The sequence below is a fragment of the Pimephales promelas genome, chromosome 9 (genome assembly GCF_988280905.1).
Source record: "Pimephales promelas chromosome 9, fPimPro1.hap1.1, whole genome shotgun sequence".
Classification (NCBI taxonomy): domain Eukaryota; kingdom Metazoa; phylum Chordata; class Actinopteri; order Cypriniformes; family Leuciscidae; genus Pimephales; species Pimephales promelas.
This window is the reverse complement of record NC_142777.1, coordinates 11,627,148-11,633,016: the sequence shown is the minus strand read 5'-3', so window position 1 is coordinate 11,633,016 and position 5,869 is coordinate 11,627,148. Positions and strand designations below refer to the sequence as shown.

Below are 5,869 nucleotides of genomic sequence, written 5' to 3'. Positions count from 1 at the left end.
GTGCATTCATAACAGTGCGCGTCCACTGGCTCAGAGCGCGCGCGTGTGCGTGTGAAGTCGAACTGCCATGGATAAACACAAAATAGTAGCTTTTTACTTTTATCTGGGCTTTCAACAAAATTCTACACACGTCACACGTGCTAGTGGCAGTGTTTCTGAGGTGTTTTCCTTTGATTCGATTTCGATTTGATTATTAATGATTTGATTCTGAAAATTTTAGTACATCTGCATCTGACACAAAATACATTAAGGAAATTAAACTAAGAAAAATAATATTACTTCTAGCAACATGAGTGCTTTTATTGTAAAAATTTCCAGAACATTTAGGAAATACAGCAAAGTGTGTATATACAGCAAAGTGTGTACATACAGCAACGTGTGTAAATACAGCAACGTGTGTAAATACAGCAATGTGTGTAAATACAGCAATGTGTGTAAATACAGTAAAGTGTGTAAATACAACAAATACAGTAAAGTGCAACTGGCTGTAACACCACACAGAGTGCAATTAAAACTTAGTGGTGAGTGTAAGACAGATTTGAACCAACAAGTGTTGATGATATGACTTGTTTTTTTTTTTTTCCTAACCCCATCTACTTGAGTTTTTTTTTTTTTTTTAAATAAGATCAACACAATGTGACCGTAAACTGCTTCTCTGAGAAGACGCTATGCCTCCTGTGGTGCTGAAAACTCTTTCTGAGGCCACACTGGTAGCAGGAATGCAAAGATAACTTCTTGCCAGATTTGCAAGGATTGGTAGTTCTGTCTCATGGGACTTCCACCAGTCCAGTGCATTTTCAGACAGTGGCAGAGGAGCCATGGATCTGTATTTGAGTACCTCGTCTCTGCTGACCACACTAGCAGACCTTGATAGTGGACAGGTCTCTGGCACCTGCTGAAAGATTTTCCATATATCCATAGATTTCAGTGTTTTTGCAGGACACATCTCATCTGAAAAAGAAAATTAAAGATTGGTGGAAATACATGATGAAAAAAGTTTGTTTGCATTTCATTTATTGTTCTTTAAATACATTTTAATTACAAATGCATCCCAAACTTTTATGCTACAGTATGCCTACCCTCTAAATTTAAACAGAATTCTTATTATCAATTTAAAATACCTTCTTCAGCTGTCAAGCGGCTTCTCTTCAACTGCCTCCTCCTGCTGTTCCACTCGAATCTGTAACAAAATGAAACATAAATACTAACACCAGTAAAATCAATAAATTTAATCCTTAATACAGTCTAGTTAATTAGCCAGCATTTGGTTCATGAAAATAAGTGAAGTTGCAAACATACTGTGATGATCAGCAGCTGTGGTGCCCTCGAGAGCCACTAGAGGGCACTCTCTCCCCATGTTCTGTTTCCCCATGGACTCTTTGTGTTTCATTATGTTCAGCTGTGTTTCATTATTGGTTATTGAGTTCCTTATTTAAGCCTGAGTTTTCCCTGTGTCCCTTGCGAAGTCTTGTTACCCTGTAAGCGTACAATTCCGAGCGTTATTCCCTGTTCTGTATCTCAGTGTTTCCCTGGAATCTTGACCCTTGCCTGTTTCCTGGACTGCTCTCGAACCTGTGCTGCCTGCCTCGACCATTGCCTGTTTAGTCCACGAGTTTCTGGATTGCCCCTTTGTTTGAGTGTTTGCCAGTTTTCATGTCTGCTTGTTTTAATAAAGTGCTGCACATGGATCCGACCGTCTCTGTCCGTACGTTACAGAAGACTTCGCCAAACGAGGATCCAGCAGACTTTCTGCATCTATCCGCCGTGGTCAAGACCCGAGCTTCAATGCTAGCCTCTCATAGTTCTCAGCTGGCGAGACTAACTTCTCTCCTCGAGGAACTAGCAAGCTCCGTGCAGTCATGGTCTCCGCAGAGCACAAGCACTAATCAAGCCCAAGCTCCCGCTGCACCTGTTCCACCGCAACCCTGTGTGAGTACCGCATGCAGTAATTCCAGTACGCCGTTTCCCGAGAAGTTTAATGGCTCACCTGAAGCGTGTGAAGGATTTCTTCAGCAGTGCAGTTTATATATGAAACATCAGCCCCAGTTATACGCCTCGGATACCGACCGCGTTTCTTTCATCTGCTCACTGTTGACTGGAAAGGCTCTGGAGTGGGCAGGCACGTTTTGGGAACCAGGTCGGATGTCGTTTCCTCCTTTCGACGTGTTTACCGCCCTGTTCAGAAAGGCTTTTGAACTCCCCGCAGAAAAGGAGGGTCTCGAGGAACTGCTCTTTTCCCTGCGCCGGGGAGGTTCGTATGCGGCGGATTTCTCTCACTCACTCCGCACGCCGCATAAGCCTCAGCTCGCTAAACTGTTTGATCCTCCCTTAAGGACCGTCAGAGGAGCTTCTAAGCATATCGTTCCTGCCAAAACCACTCATCATGTCGGACCCCTCGAGCCCGTATCCCGCACTGGCCCTGTTAAAAGTGCTGTTTCTAAGACAGCGGAGGTGTCGCGGGTCGAACCGGAGTTTGAGCGCGTGCCAGCCGACTCGAGTGAGTCAAGTGCCGAGCTGAGTGAATCAAGTGAGTCAAATACCGAGCTGAGTGAATCGAGTGCCGAGTCAAGTGAGTCAAGTGCTGAGCCGAGTGAATCAAGTGTGTCCAGTGTTGAATTTAGTCTGTCCAGTGAGTCTTCAGTTCAAGTGGGCGAGTCTCCTGTTCAAGTGAGTGAATCTTCAGTTCAAGTGGGCGAGTCTCCGGTTGAAGTGAGTGAATCTCCTCTTCAAGTGAGCGCTGAATCTCCTCTTCAAGTGAGCGCTGAATCTCCTCTTCAAGTGAGCGCTGAATCTCCTCTTCAAGTGAGCGCTGAATCTCCTCTTCAAGTGAGCGCTGAATCTCCTCTTCAAGTGAGCGCTGAATCTCCTCTTCAAGTGAGCGCTGAATCTCCTCTTCAAGTGAGCGCTGAATCTCCTCTTCAAGTGAGCGCTGCATCTCCTCTTCAAGTGAGCGCTGCATCTCCAGTTCAAATGAGCGCTGAATCTCCAGTTCAAGTGAGCGCTGCATCTCCAGTTCAGGTGAGCGCTGAATCTCCAGTTCAAGTGAGTGAGTTGTCCAGCCCTGTGACGCGCCGCCGCAGGAGGAGGAGAAGGAGGACTCGTTCGGTTCGCCAGGCCCCGGTGAACGCGCCTCTGCGCCTCGCTCTGCCGGCCCCGCCTCTGCGCCTCGCTCTGCCGGCCCCGCCTCTGCGCCTCGCTCTGCCGGCCCCGCCTCTGCGCCTCGCTCTGCCGGCCCCGCCTCTGCGCCTCGCTCTGCCGGTCCCGCCTCTGCTCCTCGCTCTGCCGGCCCCGCCTCTGCGCCTCGCTCTGCCAGTCCCGCCTCTACGCCTCGCCCTGCCGGCCCCACCTCTGCGCATCACCTTGACTGCGCCCTTCAAGCTCCGGGAGACCTTTCCTGAACCCGTTTACCACCCAGAGGTTCCTCCCGTGAATTTCCCCAAGTATTTTTTGGGGGGGGGGGGCACTAGGTACTCTGCGGGGGCCTTGGAGGCGACACTGACATGGACCGCACCTGTGTCTGCTCCGCCCTCGTCTCTGTCTAAATCTGCTCCGCCCAAGCCTGCTCTGCCCTTGTCTGAGTCTGCCCCATCCTGGTACTCTTCCAAGCGTGCTTCCCCATGGTCTCTTGCCCTGTTCTGGTCCCCAGGCCCCAGGTCTCTCCATGTGCCTGGCCTCCTGCCTCTCCATGGGCCTGGCCCTCCATCCCAGCCCCCGTTGACCTCCCCCCGGAGCTCTTAGGAGCGTCTGGAAGCCGCTCCTTAGAGGGGGGGTTATGTGATGATCAGCAGCTGTGGTGCCCTCGAGAGCCACTAGAGGGCACTCTCTCCCCATGTTCTGTTTCCCCATGGACTCTTTGTGTTTCATTATGTTCAGCTGTGTTTCATTATTGGTTATTGAGTTCCTTATTTAAGCCTGAGTTTTCCCTGTGTCCCTTGCGAAGTCTTGTTACCCTGTAAGCGTACAATTCCGAGCGTTATTCCCTGTTCTGTATCTCCGTGTTTCCCTGGACTCTTGACCCTTGCCTGTTTCCTGGACTGCTCTCGAACCTGTGCTGCCTGCCTCGACCATTGCCTGTTTAGACCACGAGTTTCTGGATTGCCCCTTTGTTTGAGTGTTTGCCAGTTTTCATGTCTGCTTGTTTTAATAAAGTGCTGCACATGGATCCGACCGTCTCTGTCCGTACGTTACACATACACTGTAAGTTTAGTGAAGACACATTCTCTTTCTTCGTTTTCTAGAAATGGCAGCTGCTTGATGCTAGCAACAAAAAAACAAACAAAAAAATAATTCTATTAGTAGTTACCAAGTCAAAATGAAAACCATGAACAATGTTGTGCTATTAAAATGTTTAATATAAGCAACAATTTGGTGTTAATAATAAATAATTCAAAGAATAGTGCATTATTTGCAATACTTTTGCTTTTGACAAAGAAAGACATCTTACCTTTAAGCAGAATGTTGCGGGAGTGCGTATACCGGGATGAAAAGTCCGTTGTCATCACCGATTTCATTTCTTGAGTCATGTTTGTATTGTCTTCGCAGGGCTCGAGATGTTTCAGTAGTTTAGCCTGAAGAGGCTCAATCACAGACACGGTTGGTTGTTCTTCTTCGTACATCATAGTAGTAGCGATCCTAATGGGTGCCATCACTTTAACAATATCCTCAGCATGACTGATGTCCGTTTCTGTGAGAGTGTGTACTTCTGTTCCCCTCCGCAAATCCTTTGCCATAAGCGCTCCAATGATTGCAGTTTGTTGTTCTAAGAAACGCTCAATCATTTCCACTGAACTGTTCCACCTAGTGCAAACGTCCTGTTTAAGTTTGTGTACCGGCAAGCCGAGCATTTGCTGTTTCTTTTTCAGTTGTACTTCGGTGGAAAAAAGAGACAATACGTCTTACTTTGCCCAACAATCCCTCTGCACTGCTAACTTTCATGGCCTTTTGGGACATCAGGTTGAGGGTGTGTGCAAAGCAAGTGATGTGGGGGGTAAATCCAGCAACTTTACCTGCAACAATCATATTGCGGGCGTTGTCATTAACAAGAGCAGGGCTCGTGCCTGCAATTGTCCTCTCGGAGCAGGCGTCGCGCAGCAATTCTCCAATGTTTTTGCCTGTGTGGGCTTCGTTTAGAGTAGGGATGCACCGAAATGAAAATTCTTGTCCGAAACCGAAAACCGAAAAAGAGGAAACCAAGGCCGAAAACCGAAACATTGAAAGAAATTATGCCAATTATTAGTATCATTGCATTTATGGTTATGTGTACAAACTTTACTAAAATCAAGGCATTGCAATTGCATAAATTAATATAAAATTTTCAAAGAATAATAAAATTACAAATTACAAATATTTATTTAGCACAATGCACAGTATAAAATAAAATTCAAACTAAAATGTTTTTGACCCCACTCATGTGTACATTAAATAATAATATGGCCTGCAGAAAGGTTTTAAAATTAAATGTTCTCTCATAAAAACAAAGTCAAGCATGAACTTCTCATCACACCAGCACCCAGTTTGCAAGTCTAAATTAGTTGCTTACATTTTAAAAACTTAGCATACAAAACCATAAAAAGCCTGTTTAGTGAAACGCTAAACATGTTTAGTGAATGTAGAAAATATTTAAGAGAGCATTAATTTAGTTCTATACATACATGTCCTCATATACATGTCCCCATATATTTTGTAATGTCACAAGTAATAATCTCAGGGTTTATTGGGTTTAACATGATTATTTTTGTATTGGTGGTGGAATACAAAAAAAAAAAAACATTGTCATGTGTTTATCTTTCTTCTGCTCACCGATTCCTGGTTATGCTACGTTCACACCGGACGCGAATCGCGCGTCAAATTCGCGCTTGACGCGTCTAGT

The 5,869-nt window shown here is 45.9% G+C and overlaps 1 long non-coding RNA gene across 1 annotated transcript; it reads right to left on the bottom strand.

Annotated features, from left to right (window-relative positions):
• Positions 1 to 340: 340 nt before the first annotated feature.
• Positions 341 to 4,259, bottom strand: LOC148977518 (uncharacterized). Its single transcript, XR_016169646.1, has 3 exons — positions 4,195 to 4,259; positions 1,122 to 1,180; positions 341 to 951 (listed from the first exon to the last, which is right to left on the bottom strand). It is a non-coding gene; the product is annotated as an uncharacterized LOC148977518 (long non-coding RNA).
• Positions 4,260 to 5,869: the final 1,610 nt, after the last annotated feature.